Source organism: Eucyclogobius newberryi, unplaced genomic scaffold, assembly GCF_026437365.1.
Source record: "Eucyclogobius newberryi isolate DKJ021-1_F unplaced genomic scaffold, fEucNew1.0.hap1 SCAF_22, whole genome shotgun sequence".
Lineage (NCBI taxonomy): Eukaryota > Metazoa > Chordata > Actinopteri > Gobiiformes > Gobiidae > Eucyclogobius > Eucyclogobius newberryi.
The window spans coordinates 25509865-25528580 of NW_027315857.1; positions in this window are offsets into that span (position 1 = coordinate 25509865).

Genomic DNA, 18716 nt, shown 5'->3' on the forward strand with positions numbered 1-18716 from the left:
AACGTTAGCTTCCACTCGCCGTGTGTCTTTAACGTTAGCTTCCACTCGCCGTGTGTATTTAACGTTAGCTTCCACTCGCCGTGTGTATTTAACGTTAGCTTCCACTCGCTGTGTATATTTAACGTTAGCTTCCACTCGCCGTGTGTCTTTAACGTTAGCTTCCACTCGCTGTGTGTCTTTGACGTTAGCTTCCACTCGCCGTGTGTCTTTAACGTTAGCTTCCACTCGCTGTGTATATTTAACGTTAGCTTCCACTCGCCGTGTGTCTTTAACGTTAGCTTCCACTCGCTGTGTGTCTTTAACGTTAGCTTCCACTCGCCGTGTGTCTTTAACGTTAGCTTCCACTCGCCGTGTGTCTTTAACGTTAGCTTCCACTCGCCGTGTGTATTTAACGTTAGCTTCCACTCGCCGTGTGTATTTAACGTTAGCTTCCACTCGCCGTGTGTATTTAACGTTAGCTTCCACTCGCCGTGCGTATTTAACGTTAGCTTCCACTCGCCGTGTGTATTTAACGTTAGCTTCCACTCGCTGTGCGTCTTTAACGTTAGCTTCCACTCGCTGTGTATATTTAACGTTAGCTTCAATCAATCAATCAATCAATTTATTTTTGTAAGGCCCAAAATCACAACAACAGTTGCCTCTGAGGGCCACAGGGAGAAATGAATCAACAATGTCTGTGGTGGCGATGGAGTCAGACAATGTCTGTGGTGGCGATGGAGTCAGACAATGTCTGTGGTGGCGATGAAGTCAGACAATGTCTGTGGTGGCGAGGGACGATGTCCCAGGGTCCTCTGTCCTTAGACTCTCCTTCTCGGCCAGGAAAAACTACAAAAAAAACCTCTTTGGGAAAAAAGCGTAGAAACCTGGAGGAGTTCCAGTGAAGGAGAGATCCGACTCTCACAGACGGACACGAGGAGACTGGAGCTGGACCCACTCTTCAGGCAGATGAGGGACCGTCTGAGGCGAGCTGGACCCACTCTTCAGGCAGATGAGGGACCGTCGGAGGCGAGCTGGACCCACTCTTCAGGCAGATGAGGGACCGTCGGAGGCGAGCTGGACCCACTCTTCAGGCAGATGAGGGACCGTCTGAGTCGAGCTGGACCCACTCTTCAGGCAGATGAGGGACCGTCGGAGGCGAACTGGAGCCACTCCTCAGGCAGATGAGGGACCGTCCACACAGGGCAGGGACCACTTCACCAGGGGAGGGGCATCTGGGTCCACAGGTCCTCAGGAGTGAGAGAAAGAAAAGAAGGCGGTGAACAATTTGCAAGTGGAATAAAAAAATAAATATTGTTTGATAGCATAAGTAGTCAGAAGAAGAGGATAGTGCTCAAGCTGTCATACTTCCCCCAGCACAGTTACTCCTAGGGCAGCGTAGCTGAAGCTGTGGGTTTATCTTTCTGTTCCTAACTAGTCTGACCATAAGCGATTTCGAAGAGGAACGTTTTAAGCCTGGACTTAAATGAAGAGACTGTGTCAGCATATTTAACATGGGTCGGGAGCTGATTCCATAACACAGGAGCTTGGTAGCTAAACGCTCTACCTCCTACAGTACTTTTAGAGACTCTTGGCACCACCAGAAGGCCAGCATTCTGAGAGCGAAGAGCTCTGTTTGGATGATATGGTTCTATAGCATCTTTGAGGTAGGATGGGGCCATGTCATTTATGGCTTTGTAGGTCAAGAGTAGAATTTTGAATTTGATTCTAGACTCGACGGGGAGCCAGTGAAGAGACTTCAGCACTGGAGTAATGTGCTCTCTTCTTTTTGTTCCTGTCAGTAATCTTGCTGCTGCATTTTGAACCAGTTGAAAGCTTTTTATGGAGCTTTTAGGACACGCTGCAAGCAGGGAGTTACAGTAGTCTAATCTGGTCGTTACAAATGCATGGATAAGTTTTTCAGCATCACTTTTAGGCAGGATTCTTCTGATTTTGGCTCTTGTTGCGCAAATGGAAATAGGCTGTTTTACAAGCTTGATTTATATGAGCTTTAAATGAGAGCTCCTGGTCAAATAAGACTCTGAGGTTTCTTACAGTAGAACTGGAGGCTACACTGACATTGTCCAGTGTGACTATCTGCTCAGATAGAGCGTCTCGTAGATGCTTAGGACCAGCACAATGACCTCGGTTTTTTCAGGGTTAAGAAGCAGGTAGTTTAGTGTCATCCAGGTTTTTATCTCCTTCACACAAGTACTAAGTCTGTCTACTTGATCGCTCTGATCAGGTTTCATTGATAAATACAGCTGAGTGTCGTCTGCATAGCAGTGGAAGTTAATGTCATGCTTTCTGATAATGTTGCCTAATGGCAGCATATAAAGAGTAAACAGAATTGGACCGAGTACCGAACCCTGTGGCACACCGTAAATTACTTAAGAGCAAGGTGAGGAGCTCTGGTTTACATTAACAAATTGGAACCTATCAGATAGATATGATTTAAACCAGCTGAGGGCTGTTCCTCCAACACCTACATCACATTCTAACCTCTGCAGTAGAATGTTGTGGTCGATGGTGTCAAACGCTGCGCTGAGGTCCAACAGAACCAGGATTGAGACCAGTCCATCGTCAGCGGCTAATAACAAATCATTTGTGACTTTAACTAGTGCAGTTTCAGTGCTGTGGTGGGCTCTGAACCCTGACTGGAAAACTTCAAATAAGTTATTGTCCTGCAGGTGGCGACAAAGCTGTTTTACTACAACTTTTTCAAGGATTTTAGAGACGAAGGGAAGATTTGAAATAGGTCTGTAGTTTACCAATAGGTCGGGATCTAGATGAGGCTTTTTCAGAAGAGGTTTAATGACTGCATGTTTGAAGGACTGTGGAACATAGCCACTTTGGAGTGAAGTATTTATTATATTAAGAATAGGGTCTATAATTAGGGGAAGAATGTCTTTGAGGAGTCTGCTTGGAATGGGGTCTAGGACACAAGTTGAGCTTTTAGAGGACATAAGGGCTGAAGTTATCTCTGCTTGATCAACAGCTGTGAACCTTTCTAGGTTTACAGGTGGATTTATATGGGACGTTAGATTTACAGCTTGGGCTAGTTCAGGGCTAATAGCGGGGGTAATTTCATCTAATCTATCTCTGATTGTTTTTATTTTATTATTAAAAAATAGGAGGAAATCATCAGAGCTAAGTGTAGCTGGGATTGAGGGCTCTACTGCACTGTGACAGTTTGTTAGCCTAGCTACAGTGCTGAAAAGGAATTTAGTGTTACTTTTGTTGACTTCTATTAGATTTGAATAATATCTGGTTTGGGCCTTACGCAGAGCCTGCTTATAGGACAGCAGGCAACTTTTCCATGCTTTTAGAGATTCTTCGGTGTGAGAGCGACGAAATAATCCCTCTAACTTTCTAACTCTTTGTTTATGTGAACGCAGTTCTTGGTTGTACCATGGGGAGGCGCGCTTTGGCCTAATGACCTTCTGTTTTAACGGCGCGACAACGTCAAGAGCAGACTTCAGAGAATTCATGGTCAAGTCGACAAATTGATCACTTAAACTGGGACTAAAACTATTCTCAGCAGGATCACATGACATGATCACATGACATAATCACATGACATGATCACATGACATGTCACTGAATATTGGCTCTATTATTTCTTTGAATTTTGAGATAGATTTTTCAGATATTGTCCTTTTCATTATAACTTTATTTTGTGGGACTGGATGATCTTTAAGAATAAACTGAAAGGTAATTAGGAAATGATCTGACAATATAGGGTTTTGAGGGAGGACAATGAGGTCACTAATCTCTGTTCCATACGTTAGGACAAGATCCAGAGTGTTCTTGTGAGTGTGAGTCGGTTTATTTACATTCTGAGTGAAACCAATGCTGTCTAACAAGGCGCTGAAGGCATTACTGAGAGAGTCATCACTCATGTTCACGTGGATATTAAAGTCTCCAACTATAACTATTTTATCCCAGGCTAACACTAAGTTTGATATAAAGTCAGAAAACTCTGTTAAAAACTCTGAGTAGGGACCAGGAGGTCGGTAGGTACAGCACGAACGCTCAAAGGGGTTTTATGGGCGTGTACGTCTCACTCGCACGAAAATGAACTCTGCATCTGGAGTTTACCCAATTTGACTTTTTTTGAATGGGATTTGAGGCGTTCAAAATGGGGGCGTGTCTGAAATGATGCAAAGGACAAACGTGCCACAGAGCATCATCCACGTGACAAAGCAAGTCAGGGATTGGCTTGTGTCTGAACATGTGACCGGACTGTTACGCAAGCCCGTCCATAACCAGATGAGCCGGATCGCAAGGGGACGAGGACATTTTTGACCTGTCACGTCGAAACACCCCTAGGCTTTGAAACTAACTCCTCGTTTCACCACATTTCAGACATTTCACCTTCAGTTATTGCCTCGTCTTCCCACGCAAACGTTCTTTCTTGTTTTTTTGGACGATTTGAAAATGTCCCCGGGTCCGAGGTCCAGTGCAGATTGTCTCACCCACACTCTCTCCCCTTTTGCTCTTCAGCTCGAAACAACAGATGATTCAATTCAAAATAATGTATTTTTGTGTCCCAGCATCCCATGTCCTTGGACAAATGTCCCAGCATTCCCTGTCCTTAGACACATGTCCCAGCATCCCCTGTCCTTAGACACATGTCCCAGCATCCCCTGTCCTTAGACACATGTCCCAGCATCCCCTGTTCTGAGACAAATGTCCGAATGTCCCCTGTCCTCAGACAAATGTCCCAGCATCCCCTGTTCTGAGACAAATGTCCCAGCATCCCCTGTTCTGAGACAAATGTCCGAATGTCCCCTGTCCTCAGACAAATGTCCCAGCATCCCGTGTCCTTAGACAAATGTCCCAGCATCCCCTGTTCTGAGACAAATGTCCCAGCATCCCCTGTTCTGAGACAAGTGTCCCAATGTCCCCTGTCCTCAGACAAATGTCCCAGCATCCCCTGTCCTCAGACAAATGTCCCAGCATCCCGTGTCCTTTGACAAATGTCCCAGCATTCCCTGTCCTTAGACACATGTCCCAGCATCCCGTGTCCTTAGACAAAAGTCCCAGCATCCCCTGTTCTGAGACAAATGTCCGAATGTCCCCTGTCCTCAGACAAATGTCCCAGCATCCCCTGTTCTGAGACAAATGTCCCAGCATCCCCTGTTCTGAGACAAATGTCCGAATGTCCCCTGTCCTCAGACAAATGTCCCAGCATCCCGTGTCCTTAGACAAATGTCCCAGCATCCCCTGTTCTGAGACAAATGTCCCAGCATCCCCTGTTCTGAGACAAGTGTCCCAATGTCCCCTATCCTCAGACAAATGTGCCAGCATCCCCTGTTCTGAGACAAGTGTCCCAATGTCCCCTGTCCTCAGACAAATGTCCCAGCATCCCCGGTTCTGAGACAAGTGTCCCAATGTCCCCTGTCCTCAGACAAATGTCCCAGCATCCCCTGTCCTTAGACAAATGTCCCAACGTCCCCTGTCCTCGGACAAATGTCCCAGCATCCCCTGCCCTTAGACAAATGTCCCAACGTCCCCTGTCCTCGGACAAATGTCCCAGCATCCTGTCCCAGCATCCCATGTCCTTAGACAAATGTCCCAGCATCCCCTGTTCTGAGACAAATGTCCCAGCATCCCCTGTTCTGAGACAAATGTCCCAATGTCCCCTGTCCTCAGACAAATGTCCCAGCATCCCCTGCCCTTAGACAAATGTCCCAACGTCCCCTGTCCTCGGACAAATGTCCCAGCATCCTGTCCCAGCATCCCATGTCCTTAGACAAATGTCCCAGCATCCCCTGTTCTGAGACAAGTGTCCCAGCATCCCCTGTTCTGAGACAAGTGTCCCAATGTCCCCTGTCCTCAGACAAATGTCCCAGCATCCCATGTCCTTATACAAATGTCCCAGCATCCCCTGTCCTCAGACACATGTCCCAGCATGCCCTGTTCTGAGACAAGTGTCCCAATGTCCCCTGTCCTCAGACAAATGTCCCAGCATCCCCGGTTCTGAGACAAGTGTCCCAATGTCCCCTGTCCTCAGACAAATGTCCCAGCATCCCCTGTCCTTAGACAAATGTCCCAGCATCCCCTGCCCTTAGACAAATGTTCCAACGTCCCCTGTCCTCGGACAAATGTCCCAGCATCCTGTCCCAGCATCCCATGTCCTTAGACAAATGTCCCAGCATCCCCTGTTCTGAGACAAATGTCCCAGCATCCCCTGTTCTGAGACAAATGTCCCAATGTCCCCTGTCCTCAGACAAATGTCCCAGCATCCCCTGCCCTTAGACAAATGTCCCAACGTCCCCTGTCCTCGGACAAATGTCCCAGCATCCTGTCCCAGCATCCCATGTCCTTAGACAAATGTCCCAGCATCCCCTGTTCTGAGACAAGTGTCCCAATGTCCCCTGTCCTCAGACAAATGTCCCAGCATCCCATGTCCTTATACAAATGTCCCAGCATCCCCTGTCCTCAGACACATGTCCCAGCATGCCCTGTTCTGAGACAAATGTCCCAATGTCCCCTGTCCTCAGACAAATGTCCCAGCATCCCCTGCCCTTAGACAAATGTCCCAGCATCCCATGTCCTTAGACAAATGTCCCAGCATCCCCTGTTCTGAGACAAGTGTCCCAGCATCCCCTGTTCTGAGACAAGTGTCCCAATGTCCCCTGTCCTCAGACAAATGTCCCAGCATCCCATGTCCTTATACAAATGTCCCAGCATCCCCTGTCCTCAGACACATGTCCCAGCATGCCCTGTTCTGAGACAAGTGTCCCAATGTCCCCTGTCCTCAGACAAATGTCCCAGCATCCCCGGTTCTGAGACAAGTGTCCCAATGTCCCCTGTCCTCAGACAAATGTCCCAGCATCCCCTGTCCTTAGACAAATGTCCCAGCATCCCCTGCCCTTAGACAAATGTCCCAACGTCCCCTGTCCTCGGACAAATGTCCCAGCATCCTGTCCCAGCATCCCATGTCCTTAGACAAATGTCCCAGCATCCCCTGTTCTGAGACACATGTCCCAGCATGCCCTGTTCTGAGACAAGTGTCCCAATGTCCCCTGTCCTCAGACAAATGTCCCAGCATCCCCGGTTCTGAGACAAGTGTCCCAATGTCCCCTGTCCTCAGACAAATGTCCCAGCATCCCCTGTCCTTAGACAAATGTCCCAGCATCCCCTGCCCTTAGACAAATGTCCCAACGTCCCCTGTCCTCGGACAAATGTCCCAGCATCCTGTCCCAGCATCCCATGTCCTTATACAAATGTCCCAGCATCCCATGTCCTTAGACAAATGTCTCAGCATCCCCTGTCCTTAGACAAATGTCCCAGCATCCCCTTTTCTGAGACAACTGTCCCAATGTCCCCTGTCCTCAGACAAATGTCCCAGCATCCCCTGCCCTTAGACAAATGTCCCAACGTCCCCTGTCCTCGGACAAATGTCCCAGCATCCTGTCCCAGCATCCCATGTCCTTAGACAAATGTCCCAGCATCCCCTGTTCTGAGACAAGTGTCCCAATGTCCCCTGTCCTCAGACAAATGTCCCAGCATCCCATGTCCTTATACAAATGTCCCAGCATCCCCTGTCCTCAGACACATGTCCCAGCATGCCCTGTTCTGAGACAAATGTCCCAATGTCCCCTGTCCTCAGACAAATGTCCCAGCATCCCCTGCCCTTAGACAAATGTCCCAGCATCCCATGTCCTTAGACAAATGTCCCAGCATCCCCTGTTCTGAGACAAGTGTCCCAGCATCCCCTGTTCTGAGACAAGTGTCCCAATGTCCCCTGTCCTCAGACAAATGTCCCAGCATCCCATGTCCTTATACAAATGTCCCAGCATCCCCTGTCCTCAGACACATGTCCCAGCATGCCCTGTTCTGAGACAAGTGTCCCAATGTCCCCTGTCCTCAGACAAATGTCCCAGCATCCCCTGTCCTTAGACAAATGTCCCAACGTCCCCTGTCCTCGGACAAATGTCCCAGCATCCCCTGCCCTTAGACAAATGTCCCAACGTCCCCTGTCCTCGGACAAATGTCCCAGCATCCTGTCCCAGCATCCCATGTCCTTAGACAAATGTCCCAGCATCCCCTGTTCTGAGACAAATGTCCCAGCATCCCCTGTTCTGAGACAAATGTCCCAATGTCCCCTGTCCTCAGACAAATATCCCAGCATCCCCTGCCCTTAGACAAATGTCCCAACGTCCCCTGTCCTCGGACAAATGTCCCAGCATCCTGTCCCAGCATCCCATGTCCTTAGACAAATGTCCCAGCATCCCCTGTTCTGAGACAAGTGTCCCAGCATCCCCTGTTCTGAGACAAGTGTCCCAATGTCCCCTGTCCTCAGACAAATGTCCCAGCATCCCATGTCCTTATACAAATGTCCCAGCATCCCCTGTCCTCGGACAAATGTCCCAGCATCCTGTCCCAGCATCCCATGTCCTTAGACAAATGTCCCAGCATCCCCTGTTCTGAGACAAGTGTCCCAGCATCCCCTGTTCTGAGACAAGTGTCCCAATGTCCCCTGTCCTCAGACAAATGTCCCAGCATCCCATGTCCTTATACAAATGTCCCAGCATCCCCTGTCCTCAGACACATGTCCCAGCATGCCCTGTTCTGAGACAAGTGTCCCAATGTCCCCTGTCCTCAGACAAATGTCCCAGCATCCCCTGTCCTTAGACAAATGTCCCAGCATCCCCTGCCCTTAGACAAATGTCCCAACGTCCCCTGTCCTCGGACAAATGTCCCAGCATCCTGTCCCAGCATCCCATGTCCTTAGACAAATGTCCCAGCATCCCCTGTTCTGAGACAAATGTCCCAGCATCCCCTGTTCTGAGACAAATGTCCCAATGTCCCCTGTCCTCAGACAAATGTCCCAGCATCCCCTGCCCTTAGACAAATGTCCCAACGTCCCCTGTCCTCGGACAAATGTCCCAGCATCCTGTCCCAGCATCCCATGTCCTTAGACAAATGTCCCAGCATCCCCTGTTCTGAGACAAGTGTCCCAATGTCCCCTGTCCTCAGACAAATGTCCCAGCATCCCATGTCCTTATACAAATGTCCCAGCATCCCCTGTCCTCAGACACATGTCCCAGCATGCCCTGTTCTGAGACAAATGTCCCAATGTCCCCTGTCCTCAGACAAATGTCCCAGCATCCCCTGCCCTTAGACAAATGTCCCAGCATCCCATGTCCTTAGACAAATGTCCCAGCATCCCCTGTTCTGAGACAAGTGTCCCAGCATCCCCTGTTCTGAGACAAGTGTCCCAATGTCCCCTGTCCTCAGACAAATGTCCCAGCATCCCATGTCCTTATACAAATGTCCCAGCATCCCCTGTCCTCAGACACATGTCCCAGCATGCCCTGTTCTGAGACAAGTGTCCCAATGTCCCCTGTCCTCAGACAAATGTCCCAGCATCCCCGGTTCTGAGACAAGTGTCCCAATGTCCCCTGTCCTCAGACAAATGTCCCAGCATCCCCTGTCCTTAGACAAATGTCCCAGCATCCCCTGCCCTTAGACAAATGTCCCAACGTCCCCTGTCCTCGGACAAATGTCCCAGCATCCTGTCCAAGCATCCCATGTCCTTAGACAAATGTCCCAGCATCCCCTGTTCTGAGACACATGTCCCAGCATGCCCTGTTCTGAGACAAGTGTCCCAATGTCCCCTGTCCTCAGACAAATGTCCCAGCATCCCCGGTTCTGAGACAAGTGTCCCAATGTCCCCTGTCCTCAGACAAATGTCCCAGCATCCCCTGTCCTTAGACAAATGTCCCAGCATCCCCTGCCCTTAGACAAATGTCCCAACGTCCCCTGTCCTCGGACAAATGTCCCAGCATCCTGTCCCAGCATCCCATGTCCTTATACAAATGTCCCAGCATCCCATGTCCTTATACAATTGTCCCAGCATCCCCTGTCCTTAGACAAATGTCTCAGCATCCCCTGTCCTTAGACAAATGTCCCAGCATCCCCTTTTCTGAGACAACTGTCCCAATGTCCCCTGTCCTCAGACAAATGTCCCAGCATCCCCTGCCCTTAGACAAATGTCCCAACGTCCCCTGTCCTCGGACAAATGTCCCAGCATCCTGTCCCAGCATCCCATGTCCTTAGACAAATGTCCCAGCATCCCCTGTTCTGAGACAAGTGTCCCAATGTCCCCTGTCCTCAGACAAATGTCCCAGCATCCCATGTCCTTATACAAATGTCCCAGCATCCCCTGTCCTCAGACACATGTCCCAGCATGCCCTGTTCTGAGACAAATGTCCCAATGTCCCCTGTCCTCAGACAAATGTCCCAGCATCCCCTGCCCTTAGACAAATGTCCCAGCATCCCATGTCCTTAGACAAATGTCCCAGCATCCCCTGTTCTGAGACAAGTGTCCCAGCATCCCCTGTTCTGAGACAAGTGTCCCAATGTCCCCTGTCCTCAGACAAATGTCCCAGCATCCCATGTCCTTATACAAATGTCCCAGCATCCCCTGTCCTCAGACACATGTCCCAGCATGCCCTGTTCTGAGACAAGTGTCCCAATGTCCCCTGTCCTCAGACAAATGTCCCAGCATCCCCTGTCCTTAGACAAATGTCCCAACGTCCCCTGTCCTCGGACAAATGTCCCAGCATCCCCTGCCCTTAGACAAATGTCCCAACGTCCCCTGTCCTCGGACAAATGTCCCAGCATCCTGTCCCAGCATCCCATGTCCTTAGACAAATGTCCCAGCATCCCCTGTTCTGAGACAAATGTCCCAGCATCCCCTGTTCTGAGACAAATGTCCCAATGTCCCCTGTCCTCAGACAAATGTCCCAGCATCCCCTGCCCTTAGACAAATGTCCCAACGTCCCCTGTCCTCGGACAAATGTCCCAGCATCCTGTCCCAGCATCCCATGTCCTTAGACAAATGTCCCAGCATCCCCTGTTCTGAGACAAGTGTCCCAGCATCCCCTGTTCTGAGACAAGTGTCCCAATGTCCCCTGTCCTCAGACAAATGTCCCAGCATCCCATGTCCTTATACAAATGTCCCAGCATCCCCTGTCCTCAGACACATGTCCCAGCATGCCCTGTTCTGAGACAAGTGTCCCAATGTCCCCTGTCCTCAGACAAATGTCCCAGCATCCCCGGTTCTGAGACAAATGTCCCAATGTCCCCTGTCCTCAGACAAATGTCCCAGCATCCCCTGCCCTTAGACAAATGTCCCAACGTCCCCTGTCCTCGGACAAATGTCCCAGCATCCTGTCCCAGCATCCCATGTCCTTAGACAAATGTCCCAGCATCCCCTGTTCTGAGACAAGTGTCCCAGCATCCCCTGTTCTGAGACAAGTGTCCCAATGTCCCCTGTCCTCAGACAAATGTCCCAGCATCCCATGTCCTTATACAAATGTCCCAGCATCCCCTGTCCTCAGACACATGTCCCAGCATCCCCTGTTCTGAGACAAGTGTCCCAATGTCCCCTGTCCTCAGACAAATGTCCCAGCATCCCATGTCCTTATACAAATGTCCCAGCATCCCCTGTCCTCAGACACATGTCCCAGCATGCCCTGTTCTGAGACAAGTGTCCCAATGTCCCCTGTCCTCAGACTAATGTCCCAGCATCCCCGGTTCTGAGACAAGTGTCCCAATGTCCCCTGTCCTCAGACAAATGTCCCAGCATCCCCTGTCCTTAGACAAATGTCCCAGCATCCCCTGCCCTTAGACAAATGTTCCAACGTCCCCTGTCCTCGGACAAATGTCCCAGCATCCTGTCCCAGCATCCCATGTCCTTAGACAAATGTCCCAGCATCCCCTGTTCTGAGACAAATGTCCCAGCATCCCCTGTTCTGAGACAAGTGTCCCAATGTCCCCTGTCCTCAGACAAATGTCCCAGCATCCCATGTCCTTATACAAATGTCCCAGCATCCCCTGTCCTCAGACACATGTCCCAGCATGCCCTGTTCTGAGACAAATGTCCCAATGTCCCCTGTCCTCAGACAAATGTCCCAGCATCCCCTGCCCTTAGACAAATGTCCCAGCATCCCATGTCCTTAGACAAATGTCCCAGCATCCCCTGTTCTGAGACAAGTGTCCCAGCATCCCCTGTTCTGAGACAAGTGTCCCAATGTCCCCTGTCCTCAGACAAATGTCCCAGCATCCCATGTCCTTATACAAATGTCCCAGCATCCCCTGTCCTCAGACACATGTCCCAGCATGCCCTGTTCTGAGACAAGTGTCCCAATGTCCCCTGTCCTCAGACAAATGTCCCAGCATCCCCGGTTCTGAGACAAGTGTCCCAATGTCCCCTGTCCTCAGACAAATGTCCCAGCATCCCCTGTCCTTAGACAAATGTCCCAGCATCCCCTGCCCTTAGACAAATGTCCCAACGTCCCCTGTCCTCGGACAAATGTCCCAGCATCCTGTCCCAGCATCCCATGTCCTTAGACAAATGTCCCAGCATCCCCTGTTCTGAGACACATGTCCCAGCATGCCCTGTTCTGAGACAAGTGTCCCAATGTCCCCTGTCCTCAGACAAATGTCCCAGCATCCCCGGTTCTGAGACAAGTGTCCCAATGTCCCCTGTCCTCAGACAAATGTCCCAGCATCCCCTGTCCTTAGACAAATGTCCCAGCATCCCCTGCCCTTAGACAAATGTCCCAACGTCCCCTGTCCTCGGACAAATGTCCCAGCATCCTGTCCCAGCATCCCATGTCCTTATACAAATGTCCCAGCATCCCATGTCCTTATACAATTGTCCCAGCATCCCCTGTCCTTAGACAAATGTCTCAGCATCCCCTGTCCTTAGACAAATGTCCCAGCATCCCCTTTTCTGAGACAACTGTCCCAATGTCCCCTGTCCTCAGACAAATGTCCCAGCATCCCCTGCCCTTAGACAAATGTCCCAACGTCCCCTGTCCTCGGACAAATGTCCCAGCATCCTGTCCCAGCATCCCATGTCCTTAGACAAATGTCCCAGCATCCCCTGTTCTGAGACAAGTGTCCCAATGTCCCCTGTCCTCAGACAAATGTCCCAGCATCCCATGTCCTTATACAAATGTCCCAGCATCCCCTGTCCTCAGACACATGTCCCAGCATGCCCTGTTCTGAGACAAATGTCCCAATGTCCCCTGTCCTCAGACAAATGTCCCAGCATCCCCTGCCCTTAGACAAATGTCCCAGCATCCCATGTCCTTAGACAAATGTCCCAGCATCCCCTGTTCTGAGACAAGTGTCCCAGCATCCCCTGTTCTGAGACAAGTGTCCCAATGTCCCCTGTCCTCAGACAAATGTCCCAGCATCCCATGTCCTTATACAAATGTCCCAGCATCCCCTGTCCTCAGACACATGTCCCAGCATGCCCTGTTCTGAGACAAGTGTCCCAATGTCCCCTGTCCTCAGACAAATGTCCCAGCATCCCCTGTCCTTAGACAAATGTCCCAACGTCCCCTGTCCTCGGACAAATGTCCCAGCATCCCCTGCCCTTAGACAAATGTCCCAACGTCCCCTGTCCTCGGACAAATGTCCCAGCATCCTGTCCCAGCATCCCATGTCCTTAGACAAATGTCCCAGCATCCCCTGTTCTGAGACAAATGTCCCAGCATCCCCTGTTCTGAGACAAATGTCCCAATGTCCCCTGTCCTCAGACAAATGTCCCAGCATCCCCTGCCCTTAGACAAATGTCCCAACGTCCCCTGTCCTCGGACAAATGTCCCAGCATCCTGTCCCAGCATCCCATGTCCTTAGACAAATGTCCCAGCATCCCCTGTTCTGAGACAAGTGTCCCAGCATCCCCTGTTCTGAGACAAGTGTCCCAATGTCCCCTGTCCTCAGACAAATGTCCCAGCATCCCATGTCCTTATACAAATGTCCCAGCATCCCCTGTCCTCAGACACATGTCCCAGCATGCCCTGTTCTGAGACAAGTGTCCCAATGTCCCCTGTCCTCAGACAAATGTCCCAGCATCCCCGGTTCTGAGACAAGTGTCCCAATGTCCCCTGTCCTCAGACAAATGTCCCAGCATCCCCTGTCCTTAGACAAATGTCCCAGCATCCCCTGCCCTTAGACAAATGTCCCAACGTCCCCTGTCCTCGGACAAATGTCCCAGCATCCTGTCCCAGCATCCCATGTCCTTAGACAAATGTCCCAGCATCCCCTGTTCTGAGACAAATGTCCCAGCATCCCCTGTTCTGAGACAAATGTCCCAATGTCCCCTGTCCTCAGACAAATGTCCCAGCATCCCCTGCCCTTAGACAAATGTCCCAACGTCCCATGTCCTCGGACAAATGTCCCAGCATCCTGTCCCAGCATCCCATGTCCTTAGACAAATGTCCCAGCATCCCCTGTTCTGAGACAAGTGTCCCAATGTCCCCTGTCCTCAGACAAATGTCCCAGCATCCCATGTCCTTATACAAATGTCCCAGCATCCCCTGTCCTCAGACACATGTCCCAGCATGCCCTGTTCTGAGACAAATGTCCCAATGTCCCCTGTCCTCAGACAAATGTCCCAGCATCCCCTGCTCTTAGACAAATGTCCCAGCATCCCATGTCCTTAGACAAATGTCCCAGCATCCCCTGTTCTGAGACAAGTGTCCCAGCATCCCCTGTTCTGAGACAAGTGTCCCAATGTCCCCTGTCCTCAGACAAATGTCCCAGCATCCCATGTCCTTATACAAATGTCCCAGCATCCCCTGTCCTCAGACACATGTCCCAGCATGCCCTGTTCTGAGACAAGTGTCCCAATGTCCCCTGTCCTCAGACAAATGTCCCAGCATCCCCGGTTCTGAGACAAGTGTCCCAATGTCCCCTGTCCTCAGACAAATGTCCCAGCATCCCCTGTCCTTAGACAAATGTCCCAGCATCCCCTGCCCTTAGACAAATGTCCCAACGTCCCCTGTCCTCGGACAAATGTCCCAGCATCCTGTCCCAGCATCCCATGTCCTTAGACAAATGTCCCAGCATCCCCTGTTCTGAGACACATGTCCCAGCATGCCCTGTTCTGAGACAAGTGTCCCAATGTCCCCTGTCCTCAGACAAATGTCCCAGCATCCCCGGTTCTGAGACAAGTGTCCCAATGTCCCCTGTCCTCAGACAAATGTCCCAGCATCCCCTGTCCTTAGACAAATGTCCCAGCATCCCCTGCCCTTAGACAAATGTCCCAACGTCCCCTGTCCTCGGACAAATGTCCCAGCATCCTGTCCCAGCATCCCATGTCCTTATACAAATGTCCCAGCATCCCATGTCCTTATACAATTGTCCCAGCATCCCCTGTCCTTAGACAAATGTCTCAGCATCCCCTGTCCTTAGACAAATGTCCCAGCATCCCCTTTTCTGAGACAACTGTCCCAATGTCCCCTGTCCTCAGACAAATGTCCCAGCATCCCCTGCCCTTAGACAAATGTCCCAACGTCCCCTGTCCTCGGACAAATGTCCCAGCATCCTGTCCCAGCATCCCATGTCCTTAGACAAATGTCCCAGCATCCCCTGTTCTGAGACAAGTGTCCCAATGTCCCCTGTCCTCAGACAAATGTCCCAGCATCCCATGTCCTTATACAAATGTCCCAGCATCCCCTGTCCTCAGACACATGTCCCAGCATGCCCTGTTCTGAGACAAATGTCCCAATGTCCCCTGTCCTCAGACAAATGTCCCAGCATCCCCTGCCCTTAGACAAATGTCCCAGCATCCCATGTCCTTAGACAAATGTCCCAGCATCCCCTGTTCTGAGACAAGTGTCCCAGCATCCCCTGTTCTGAGACAAGTGTCCCAATGTCCCCTGTCCTCAGACAAATGTCCCAGCATCCCATGTCCTTATACAAATGTCCCAATGTCCCCTGTCCTCAGACAAATGTCCCAGCATCCCCGGTTCTGAGACAAGTGTCCCAATGTCCCCTGTCCTCAGACAAATGTCCCAGCATCCCCTGTCCTTAGACAAATGTCCCAGCATCCCCTGCCCTTAGACAAATGTCCCAACGTCCCCTGTCCTCGGACAAATGTCCCAGCATCCTGTCCCAGCATCCCATGTCCTTAGACAAATGTCCCAGCATCCCCTGTTCTGAGACAAATGTCCCAGCATCCCCTGTTCTGAGACAAATGTCCCAATGTCCCCTGTCCTCAGACAAATGTCCCAGCATCCCCTGCCCTTAGACAAATGTCCCAACGTCCCCTGTCCTCGGACAAATGTCCCAGCATCCTGTCCCAGCATCCCATGTCCTTAGACAAATGTCCCAGCATCCCCTGTTCTGAGACAAGTGTCCCAGCATCCCCTGTTCTGAGACAAGTGTCCCAATGTCCCCTGTCCTCAGACAAATGTCCCAGCATCCCATGTCCTTATACAAATGTCCCAGCATCCCCTGTCCTCAGACACATGTCCCAGCATGCCCTGTTCTGAGACAAGTGTCCCGATGTCCCCTGTCCTCAGACAAATGTCCCAGCAACCCATGTCCTTATACACAAATGTCCCAGCATCCCCTGTCCTCAGACACATGTCCCAGCATGCCCTGTTCTGAGACAAATGTCCCAATGTCCCCTGTCCTCAGACAAATGTCCCAGCATCCCATGTCCTTAGACAAATGTCCCAGCATCCCCTGCCCTTAGACAAATGTCCCAACGTCCCCTGTCCTCGGACAAATGTCCCAGCATCCTGTCCCAGCATCCCATGTCCTTAGACAAATGTCCCAGCATCCCCTGTTCTGAGCCAAGTGTCCCAGCATCCCCTGTTCTGAAACAAACGTCCCAATGTCCCCTGTCCTCGGAAAAATGTCCCAGCATCCTATCCCAGCATCCCATGTCCTTAGACAAATGTCCCAGCATCCCCTGTTCTGAGACAAATGTCCCAATGTTCCCTGTCCTCGGACAAATGTCCCAGCATCCTGTCCCAGCATCCCATGTCCTTAGACAAATGTCCCAGCATCCCCTTTTCTGAGACAAATGTCCCAGCATCCCCTTTTCTGAGACAAATGTCCCAATGTCCCCTGTCCTCAGACAAATGTCCCAGCATCCCAAGTCCTTATACAAATGTCCCAGCATCCCATGTCCTTATACAATTGTCCCAGCATCCCCTGTCCTTAGACAAATGTCTCAGCATCCCCTGTCCTCAGACAAATGTCCCAGCATCCCCTTTTCTGAGACAAATGTCCCAATGTCCCCTGTCCTCAGACAAATGTCCCAGCATCCCAAGTCCTTATACAAATGTCCCAGCATCCCATGTCCTTATACAATTGTCCCAGCATCCCCTGTCCTTAGACAAATGTCCCAGCATCCCCTGTCCTTAGACAAATGTCCCAGCATCCCCTTTTCTGAGACAAATGTCCCAATGTCCCCTGTCCTCAGACAAATGTCCCAGCATCCCATGTCCTTATACAAATGTCCCAGCATCCCCTGTCCTTAGACAAATGTCCCAGCATCCTGTCCCAGCATCCCATGTCCTTATACAAATGTCCCAGCATCCCCTGTCCTTAGACAAATGTCCCAATGTCCCCTGTCCTCAGACAAATGTCCCAGCATCCCATGTCCTTAGACAAATGTCCCAGCATCCCCTGTTCTGAGACAAATGTCCCAACGTCCCCTGTCCTCGGACAAATGTCCCAGCATCCTGTCACAGCATCCCATGTCCTTAGACAAATGTCCCAGCATCCCCTGTTCTGAGACAAGTTTCCCAATGTCCCCTGTCCTCAGACAAATGTCCCAGCATCCCATGTCCTTATACAAATGTCCCAGCATCCCCTGTCCTCAGACAAATGTCCCAGCATGCCCTGTTCTGAGACAAGTGTCCCAATGTCCCCTGTCCTCAGACAAATGTCCCAGCATCCCCTGTCCTTATACACAAATGTCCCAGCATCCCCTGTCCTCAGACACATGTCCCAGCATGCCCTGTTCTGAGACAAATGTCCCAATGTCCCCTGTCCTCAGACAAATGTCCCAGCATCCCATGTCCTTAGACAAATGTCCCAGCATCCCCTGCCCTTAGACAAATGTCACAACGTCCCCTGTCCTCGGACAAATGTCCCAGCATCCTGTCCCAGCATCCCATGTCCTTAGACAAATGTCCCAGCATCCCCTGTTCTGAGACAAGTTTCCCAATGTCCCCTGTCCTCAGACAAATGTCCCAGCATCCCCTGTCCTCAGACACATGTCCCAGCATGCCCTGTTCTGAGACAAATGTCCCAATGTCCCCTGTCCTCAGACAAATTTCCCAGCATCCCATGTCCTTATACACAAATGTCCCAGCATCCCCTGTCCTCAGACACATGTCCCAGCATGCCCTGTTCTGAGACAAATGTCCCAATGTCCCCTGTCCTCAGACAAATGTCCCAGCATCCCATGTCCTTAGACAAATGTCCCAGCATCCCCTGCCCTTAGACAAATGTCCCAACGTCCCCTGTCCTCGGACAAATGTCCCAGCATCCTGTCCCAGCATCCCATGTCCTTAGACAAATGTCCCAGCATCCCATGTTCTGAGCCAAGTGTCCCAGCATCCCCTGTTCTGAAACAAATGTCCCAATGTCCCCTGTCCTCGGAAAAATGTCCCAGCATCCTGTCCCAGCATCCCATGTCCTTAGACAAATGTCCCAGCATCCCCTGTTCTGAGACAAATGTCCCAATGTCCCCTGTCCTCAGACAAATGTCCCAGCATCCCATGTCCTTATACAAATGTCCCAGCATCCCCTGTCCTTAGACACATGTCCCAGCATGCCCTGAAGACGTGTGTCGTGCTCTCCCTCTCTCTCTCTCTCTCTCTCTCTCTCTCTCTCTCTCTCCCTCTCTCTCTCTCTTTCCCTCTCTTTCCCTCTCTCTCTCTCTCCCTTTCTCTCTCTCC